This window comes from Herpailurus yagouaroundi, unplaced genomic scaffold (genome assembly GCF_014898765.1).
Source record: "Herpailurus yagouaroundi ecotype Mexico unplaced genomic scaffold, PumYag 190, whole genome shotgun sequence".
In the NCBI taxonomy this organism is placed as follows: Eukaryota; Metazoa; Chordata; class Mammalia; order Carnivora; family Felidae; genus Herpailurus; species Herpailurus yagouaroundi.
In genome coordinates this window covers 34,180,483-34,190,442 of record NW_024412421.1, presented here as the reverse complement: position 1 = coordinate 34,190,442, position 9,960 = coordinate 34,180,483, and the positions used below count along the sequence as shown (strand labels likewise).

Genomic DNA, 9,960 nt, shown 5'->3' with positions numbered 1-9,960 from the left:
AAAACGTCACGAGCCGGTTCCAGCACGATGCCGGCTGGCACTGAGCCTCGTTCCCCCTCACGCCCCAGCGGGTCTTAACTGTCCCACAAACAGTTATCCCAAGTACCACAGCCAACAGCCAGGGAGCGCGCACGGGGCGGCGCAGGGTGGCGGGTCCCCCACTCCCCGTACTCCGCAGGCCGATGGGATCACCGCGGTCATCGGCCCCGTCTGATGCGCGAGGGGCCGGAGGCTCCCACACGAGCCACTTGCTCCGCAGTCAACACAGAACGCCCGTCGCGCCCTGGTCTCTGGCCCACCCTGGCCGTCGGGGCGGCTCTCCCGCCCGGCAGGGCACCTCTAGCCTCCGGCCCGTGCCAGCCGGACTCACTCAGTGACATACCGGCCCAACGGGACAGCAGCTGACCCGACAGGCCCGGGGGGGGCCCCAGGCTCTGCTCTTTCTCAGAAGCACAAAGAACTCAAAACGTGACTAAGGCCAAGGGCAGATCCCAGTCATACCCACAAACCACCCAAAATTCTAGGAATGGAGTGGTGGCTGGGAGTGGGGAGGAGGGATGCCCCGGCGTGTCTGGGGCAAATCCCAGAACGGGACAGAAGCTCCAGGGAAGAGTGTCCGGGCCGTGGAGGGGGGGAAAGCGGGGGGCGAGGGGGGGGGTCTCATCCTCTGCAGGATCCAGTCAGTGTTTCTTAAACTCTTCTCCACAGGATCAGGGCCGGACACAGCGGGAGCAGGCCCGTGCCCTCCCCTGCAGCCACCCTGCCTCCAGCCCTGGGCTGTCCTCAACCCAGGGGCCAACAAGATCCTACAAGAAACCCCATTCAATCTTTTGAACACTATGCCGAGAACACACAAAATCCTGGGCAAAGAGAGAACTCATTTTGCAAAAAAAGAAACTACAAATCAGGAGTGTTCAACGTCAACCGAGAGCCATTTTAAAGCGAGTAGACAATAAAATGCTATATTCTCCAAATCCCCTGTCCTTGACTCCTGGGGCCCCTCGTCTGCCTTCTTGCACACACGCGAATATTTAGCAAAGCCTCAGATAAACGGCAGGGAGCCTCCGGCCCCCAAGGACAAGCAGGCAAGGACCGCCCGAGGGCAGTGTGGAAAAGCGGGGGACGTGGGGTGAGAGCCGGGTTCGAACGGTGACTCCGCCCTGCCGAGCCCCGTGCTGCCCAAAAGGTCCCTCAACCTGAGTCTCGATTCCTCAGGGGGACAATGAGGCCCTGAATTTCTCCCAGGGAGAGAGGATAGAGGGTGAGAAGAGGAGAACCGACCGACCGTGTCTTTCTTTTCTCCTCCCGGGTGAATTCAGGCATCTCAGATCACTTCTGCTGCAGGCCACGGGGCACCTGCCCAGCCTCCTGCCCGACATACACGATTCACTGCTGTCGGGTGACATCTGTGAGGGCGAGTCACGGCCCCCGGCGCTGGACCAAGCTCAAAGACACCGGGCACGAGAGTCTTACAGCACCAGGCTGTGGAATCTCCACACTGCCCTGCGGATGAAAGTCCCAGGGCAGGCCCTCAGGTGGCCACAGAGTCCTTGGGACAGTCGAGGCACACAAGGCAGTCTGCCCTCGAGAACCAGAGGAGACCTCACGACAGACAGATAAGAAAGGTGTGAGGACACGGCTTGGAGAATGGGGATGGTAACGTTCGGCACAGGAGGGGACGGGGCCACTGTGGCTGCGGTGGACGGCAAGGTCCCGCTGAACTCTCAAGGCAAGGGAACGCCACACAGCAGGGACCACAGGGACAAAGCCTCAGGGACGGTCACCGTCTCGGCATGACCGAGGACAGGCACAAAGCCCGCGGAGCTGGGGGGAAAGGGGGGTCGCTGAGCGGTGCTGCTTACGTCAAGTTCAAAACCAGGCAAGACCAACCAAAGGCATCACAAGTCCGGAAACGGAAACGGTGGCCCCTGGGGGCGGGGCCGTGGGAGGGGCCTGGGGCTGGTCAGGCTCTGCCCTGGGGCGGGCGGCCAGCCCAAGCACTCTGGGAAAAGTCCCCCCCCCCCCCCCCCCAGCACAGCCCACGAAGGGGTGTGCATTCCTCTCTGCCTTGTGAAACTTCAAGGAAACTTTTTTTTTTTTTTAAGTTTGAAATCGCTCTGGCTTCTGTTTGAAGAATGGATCAAGGAAGCCCTGAGCGGCAGCTTGCCCCCGGGGCAGGGCGGGGTGGGGGGGTGGGGGGGAGGTCGCAGGGCAGGGGCCGCTCCAAGGCCTGGCCTCTGACAGCCCTTCAGAGCGCAGCCCGGCTGAAACCCGGCGGCGGCCGGCTGGGGCCTCCCACTTGGACCAGACACAGACTCTCGCAGACAGGGCGCAGTTCATCCCAAGTCTGAGAGGGCACTTTGTCCAGCGACGCCAAAGCTGAAAATACCTTTGGTGCCAGTGACGCCCGAGCCTTGAAGGTTCCCGGGAATAAACAGGGTTTTCAGCGGCAGGCGCTTCCCCCCAGGAGAACAGACGGGCTGTGTCGGAGCCGGTCTGGGGGCGGGAAGGACAGCGGCTGACACACACACACACACACACACACACACACACGCAGACACGTTTTTGGTGCCGTCCAGGGAACGGCTCGTTGTTTCAGAGGGGGCGTGTGGGGCTCACACACAGCCGTGCTTCGAAAGCTCCGGGGCACACAGGGCCCCACGTGTGCCCTGAAGGAAGGTGCCAGAATCCCCAGGACACTCGATCCGGCCCCAGGGCAATGAGTGCCACCAAGCCGAGCCTTCTTCCGGAAGAAAAGCTAGGAGTCTGCCGAGAACTTGCCAAGGGGGCCTCTGGACCCTGCAGGGAGGTGGCCGCACTGGCCCCCAAGGGCTCTTCCTCCCGTCTGGCCGTGTGAGCTCCCTCCGGTCGCACCGGGCCCCGAAACAGAACCTTCCACGCGGCTCCACACCACCCACCCCCACTAGCCGGCCATCCCCACCCGGCCTCTGTGCTGGCGCCCCAGAGCCAGGCTTCACCCGCTTTCTAGGGCGGGAGGTCCCGCGTTCAGGCCTGCACCAGAGAGCACCGTTAAGACACGGATTGCTGGCCCCACGCCCCCCGGCCGCTGACGCAGGAAGCCCGGGGTGGGGCCTGAGAATCTGCATTTCTAACAAGTTCCCAGGGACGGCTGCTCCCCCGCCTTGGAGGGGGACCCCACTTTGACAGCCGCTGCCCCAGACTGTAACGGTCTCAAATCCCGTGCCCCACCTTAAACTAATTCAGCATTCCCCAAACTCCAATCCCCGGCAAACCCCGTTCCCCAGCTCTGCCCCACCTTCCCACCGGCTACCCGCGATGGGCCGTATTTTGTATTTTTCCTCAAGATGGCCCGCATGGAGGGTTCGCAGAAATGTACCAGTAAAAGGGAATTTTCGGTCGCCACCATCTACAAAGAACACGATGGATTCTGCCTTGACTGGAGGGGAGGAGTAAAACGTAACGTGTGGAAATCAGAACAAAATAAGGTCCTCCCAGCTGGGCATGAACGCCAGCCCCAAGCGTTGATGCCCGGGGTGCTCTGTGTTTGCCGTAAAGGGGAGCAGGGTGCTGGGCAGACGTTAGGGGCAGACAGCATCACCCACATTCGCCCTGACTGCAAAGGACAGCTCCTGGATGGGGGGCCTTGGCTGCTGGGTCTGTGCACAGGCTGAGTCACCTCGGGGACCAGTAGGGACGGCACCCCCCACTTTGGGGAACACTGTCCATTTCACAGTGATCTACTCCGAACTGCACGCCCTGCAGCCTATAGCAGGAAGTCCAAAAGCTCAGGCCGCCTGCAGGGAGACACCGGGCCACCCGGCCTGATGCTTAGATTCTCAAACCACACCAGACTTCTCACCATTTTCCCTAGGTGCCTGGCCCTTCCCCATCCCCAGGCCTTTGCACAGACACACGGTCCCTCTGCCGGGGGCGCTGTCACTTTTCCCTGTGTCTGTTCCAGAAGGATCACTCAGGCTCTGATCAAGTCAGTCCCAGCAGATGCCAGCAAGGTCCCAATCCCAGAGAGATCAGAGAAGGCTCTTTCCAGTCCAGGAGAACTTGAGAGCAGGCTCAATGCTTCCGGGACCACCTGACTACAAACAGAATGGAAAGGTCTAGGGGCGCCTGGGGGGCTCAGTCGGTAGAGCGTCCGACTTGGGCTCAGGGCACGATCTCACAGCTCGTGAGTTCCAGCCCCGCATCGGGCTCTGTGCTGACAGCTCAGAGCCTGGAGCCTGCTTCCGATTCTGTGTCTCCCTCTCTCTCCGCCCCTAACCCACTCGCATTCTGTCTCTGTCTCTCTCAAAAATAAATAAACATTTAAAAAAAAAAAAAAGAACTGGAAAGTTCTGTTCTTTTTTCCTTCTGGGATACCGCCTTTCTGCACTCACAACGGGACGCGGTCCAGAAATCTGGATTGAAAATGTGGGATTTCATCATTTATAATATTTTTTAAGTGATGGTCCAGAGGTTGCATGATGCGCATTAGGAATTTCTTTTTCCCCCGGATCCCGTGGTTTTGTCTAAGCTGACACAGCACCCGAGACAATCAGAGAAGAGAAATCTCCTTGGGGCTGAACCACAAGAAACCGTCTGTCCTTGCAGCCTTGACAAGGGGTGTCTGTCCACAAACACCCACAGTTGCACAGGCTGGGGCACAAAGTCTCAGACAGGATTCTCTGCCAGTTGCTGCTGTGACCCCGGGTGGAATGTCAGCACGTCCCCCCAAACACCCAGACACCAGATTCCCCCGTGTCCACCGTGGAGGGCACTGCTCTATTCTGGAACGAGACGACCTATGTCGATGCTTCTTCAAGAAGGAAGCCAAGAAGGGAGAATGGGTAGATGAAACGTGGTCCATCCACGCAGTGGAATATCACTCAGCCACTGAAAGGAACGGAGCCTGACACACACTATAACATGGACGAGCTTTTTATGGGGCGCCTGGGTGGCGCAGTCGGTTACGCATCCGACTTCAGCTCAGGTCATGATCTCGCCATTCCCGAGTTCAAGTTCCGCGTCAGGCTCTGTGCTGACAGCTCGGAGCCTGGAACCTGCTTCCGATTCCGTGTCTCCCTCTCTCTCTCTCTGCCCCTCCCCCACTCACGCTCTGTCTCTCTCTCAAAAATAAATAAATGTTTTTAAAAAATTTTAGGGGTGCTTAGGTGGCTCGGTCGGTTAAGCGTCCGACTTCAGCTCAGGTCATGATCTCACAGCTCATGGGTTCGAGCCCCGTGTCGGGCTTTTTGCTGACAGCTCAGAGCCGCGAGCCTGCTTTGGATTCTGTGTCTCCCTCTCTCTCTCTGCCCCTCCCCTGCTTGTGCTCTGTCTCTCTGCCTCTCAAAAAAAGGAAGAAAGAAAAACAAAAAGGTTACGGCTAGTCCTACCAACCACCACCCAGATCTGTCCTACCCTGCCTGTTCCAGAACAGAGCGTGCTTCATTTAGGACTTTATGAGAGGCTTGGAATCCCCATCCCGTGAAGGTCTGACCATCTACTCAGCTCCGTTAACAGAAGATAAAATGAAACGGTGCCTGTGTTGTATTTTCCTTCCTTGACAAGCCATCAGCCCCGTTGAGTGATGCTGGGCTTGCACATCTGGGACTGATCAAAAACCACTGAGTTTACAAAAAATAAAAAATAAAAAGCTTCCTAGGTCTGGACCAAGCAGACACACAGGCACCTCCCATACGTAGTAAATTACACTGGTGACAGAGACAAGAAACGTTCCAGCTCCCACAGGCCGAAGAGGTCAGCGTTTGAGGGTCCTGCCTCCGGGAGACGGTTTTCAAACGCAGCCTACAAAAGGCCAGAGACCCAGCGAGGGGTCTTTGAGGGAGGGACGGAGCGAGGGACTTGAGCCAAGGCCCCAGGCCCTCTGCTACCAAGTCCAGAGAGGGGGCTCTGGGAGCCAGCACGGATCTGGGTCCCAGAGCAGGGTTCTCCGCACGGCGACACCGGTACCTGTCAGCAGAGTGGAGCCCGAGCCCTGGGTCAGGACAGCCCCTCTCCAGGCCCACCCTTAACCCGGGCAGGGATCCCGACCCCACATGGCACGAGAGGCCCTGACCAGCCGCAGCAAGCAGGCTAGCCACTGGATGAACACCTTCCTCCAGGATCTGGAGGGGGGCCCAGCCGGGGGGGGGGGGGGGGGGAGGCAGGGAGGAGGGGGGCCAGCTGTCCCCTGCCCTGGCTGCGTCATGTTGTATACATGCCTTAATCATCCGAGACTCAGTCTCCTTCTTGTAAAAAGGAAGACAGTGCCCACCTCATAAAGAAGGCAGTGAGATCATCCATGTACAACCCTGGGCACATCTGGCTCATTCTAAGTTTCGGTACCAGCTGCTGGTATTCTTATAAATGTCACCATTGCTGTTCCAATTCTACGTCTTAAGAGACTCCGTTAAAAAAAATCAAAAATCTGGGGCGCCTGGGTGGCGCAGTCGGTTAAGCGTCCGACTTCAGCCAGGTCACGATCTCGCGGTCCGTGAGTTCGAGCCCCGCGTCGGGCTCTGGGCTGATGGCTCAGAGCCTGGAACCTGTTTCCGGTTCTGTGTCTCCCTCTCTCTCTGCCCCTCCCCCATTCATGCTCTGTCTCTCTCTGTCCCAAAAATAAATAAATGTTGAAAAAAAAAAAATTTAAAAAAATAAAAAAATAAAAAAAATAAAAAATCAAAATCGACTTCTTTCTCCTCCCAGGGCGCATGTCACTGGGAACTTGGGGCTTGGGCTGAACTCTGCCGACGGTTTTCACCTGGAACCCTCTCGGACAATACGACATCTCGGGTCAGGTCCAGAGGGAGAGTTGGTGGCTGGGCAGAGAACTGTCTTCAAGGAGGCAAGACCCAGCAGTTAAGAGCACAGCGTCTGCAACCAACCAGCCAGCCGGCCAGCCAAGGGTCCTGATGCACAACCTTTACCTCTCCGAGCCTTGGTTTACTCATCTGTAAAATGGGGACCAAGAGGCCTCCTGCCCAGGTGTGTGCCAGGGGTGAAAATGCAGGGAGGTGGCATGTCCTGACACCTGCCACACCCATGCGGAAGCAGCCAGATCAGAGGCAGAAACAGAAAATCAGGTGCACAAAATACCAAGAGTCTCAGAAGGCCTCTCAGTCTATCTGGAGAAGAAGGCGTGCCCCTCACCGCGTGCTGCTGGACCCTCGGCTCTCAACCTGGCCAATTGTGACCCTAGAAGACCCCACTGGGGTCAGGCAGGGTCACGTCATTCTACCAGAACACGGCACCCAAGTGCTCAAGGTGGAAGTTCACAAACCCACTTTGCAGGACAAGCTGGGCATCTGCACAGGCTCCCAGGCGCTTCTCTCGCCTGGAGCAGTAACTCACCTTTTGCCCAAAAGACGTCCAGCTCAAGTTAGCCTTTTCTGGCTTGTCCACCAGCCGAGCCCTGGGCAAGGGAGGCTCTGACTGTCCCTCTGGGGGTCTCCCCAGGACGGCAGAGCCGAGCCCTCAGCGCTCAGGTCAGGAGCCTCTTCCCCCAGCAGGAGTGTATGCAGATGCCCACGCTGGCCAAGAGACCCCCGCATGTGTTCCCAAACCCGCAGGCACTCTGACGCGCCCCGCGCCTGGACACCTCCATCTGGAGCTTTGGAGGCAGGGAGAGCTGGGCTCCATCCGGCCCTGGCTCGAGCTGGACAAACCCACTTCCCCTCTGACCCTCGGTGTCCTCATCTGAAATATGGGAAGAGAAAGGCTACCTGGCAGGTTTGTTGCAAATAAAACCGTGAAGGGGCGTGGCCCTGTAAACCGGGGCAGAACGCACAGGCGGGTGGATGACCGTGGCCATCCACATGTGGGTCGACACATTCAAACCCCTGCAGCATCCACGCCGTCAGCTTTCCCTGTACTGACGCCCACACTGTACACAGGAACGCAACAGATGCTGGCGAACTGCGTAAGGGAGGCAAGACTAAATACCCGGGGGGCACCCGGAGCACGAATATGCGGTCAGACTAAATACCCGGGGGGCTCCCGGAGCACGAATATGCGGTCAGACCGTCAGACCGGCTTTGAGTCCCGACTCCCTCGCCTCCTGACTGCGAGGTCTGGGGCAAACGTCTTGTCCTCGCTGAGCCTCAGTTTCTCCACCTGCGAAAGGCCACTCGGCCGGCCTAGCCGGGTTCCGAGCCGCAGGCAGCGCGCCCAGCACAGTGCCTGCGCAGAGTGAGCCCCAAGAGACGGCGTCTGCCCGGGGCCCCTTCACCTCCTCGGAGATGGCGGGAACGGATGGCAGCTTGGAGAGGAGAGGAAGCGAAGTCACACTTACCTCCGCAGGGCTCCCCAATCACCGGCGTCTCCCGTGTCGTGCAGCGGCAGCAGCGCGGACACGGCGGGCACGGTGGGCGCGGCGGGTCGGTCGCAGAGGCCGTGCACCGGGGGCAGCGGAGGGATGTAGTGGACGCAAAGGCCCCGCGCGCCGCCTCTTGTAGGATCCTCGCGCCACGCCCCCCCGGCGGCCAGCAGCGCTGATAGGGCCGTGGAGCCGAGGCCCCGCCCCGGCCCCGCCCGTCCCTCCCGGAGAGAGCCGCAGGCGCCGATCCGGGCGGGCGGGGTAGGGGAGGCCCGGAGCAGGCGACCAGAGAGAGATCTTGGCTGGAGGAGGACAGGACGCGGACGCGCGCAGTTTCTTCACTGCGACCATGAAAGTACCGTTTCCACTGAGCGCTTACTATGCGCCCGGCGGGGCGCCAAGCACTTTCCACCAGGAGTTTGCAAACTTACCAAATCCCATCTCCCTGTGGTTCAAGTGGAAAATGGGAACAGGGAAGTGACCTCCCGGGTTTGCAGCAAATAAAACCGGGAAGGGTGTGGGCTCCGTAAACTGTGGCACAGAATACACATTTGCTGAATTTACTCCCATCCTCCGCACGGTGGTAGAAAACTCCACTCATCACACGCACAGACACACACACGCACACACACGTACACAAGCACATTCCCAGCGTGCAGATAAAGAAAGGAAGGAAGCCTCAAGAGATGGTCCCAGATGGGGGCAGTTAAGCGATGGTCCAGACTGGGCACTTGACCTTCACGATCCCAGAACACGTTCACAGGAATCCAGTGGTGTGGTGGAAGTGGTCCCGTTTCACAGATCAGACAGCTGAGGCCTGGAGAAGAGAGTGCCCGGAGTCCCGCTGCCGGCCAGCAGTAGGCTTGGTCTAGCTACATTATGCCCGCAGGCATTTAGCGTCCTTAACCGGTGCAGGTAACTACCTGGTCAATTTAGAGCCAGGAGAAACTGCCTTTGAAACACAAAAATCTAAGACCCTGGCCAGCAGGTGAAGAAACCAAGGCTAGAGGGGCTGAGGGGCTAAGGGACTAGAGGAGGGGGTGGACCGACTTGTGTGCGGACCAGGGCAGGCAGAGCCTGTCCTCATGGCGCCCGTCCCTGCACGAAGACCGCCAGGAGTCCAGCACTCTGCACCAGCCCCTGTGCTCTGAAGCACCAGCAGGGCGGACAGGCCCCTCTGGGATCTCCCGTGTCAGGGGCACCCGGAAAGGTCAGAGCATATGGGGGTACACTGATGGAGAGCGAGTGGGGCAGGGACGAGGGAAGGCCCTTCGATGACTGGCAGGGCACGTGACGCACAGATTCAGAAATCCGCAACGCTTGCCCAGGGTTTTGGTGCAGCTCAAAAGCAAATAAAGAGCGGCACAGGCCTCCTGTTACCTTCGTTTGTTTCCTTCACTTTTCTCACTTTTGCAGCATCATGCCAGCTCAACGTTCACCTAATACTGACTAAGCAAGCACCTACCGTGTGCCAGGTTCTGTTCCAAACACCGTGGGGTATTCAGTGGTGCGCAGACAGGTCCAGAACATGTGCCCCACTTGACAAAGGACAAACCCCAAGCAGAAGAGATGCTTCTCAGGCACCGGGCCTCCCCCGACCCCCAACAATTCTCCAAGGCTGGTGTCGCTGTTGTCAGGAAAGGCACAGAGGCCATACTGCTCCCGAGGGG

The 9,960-nt window shown here is 58.8% G+C and overlaps 1 protein-coding gene across 1 annotated transcript in view; it reads right to left on the bottom strand.

The window, feature by feature from the left end:
• The window catches only part of CRISPLD2 (cysteine rich secretory protein LCCL domain containing 2), a 59,547-nt gene extending 51,142 nt beyond the window's left edge, over positions 1–8,405 (bottom strand). The window contains exon 1 of the mRNA XM_040443249.1: positions 8,267–8,405. The gene's annotated coding sequence lies outside the window, so the exon portion shown is untranslated. The remainder of the gene's footprint in view (positions 1–8,266) is intronic.
• Positions 8,406–9,960: the final 1,555 nt, after the last annotated feature.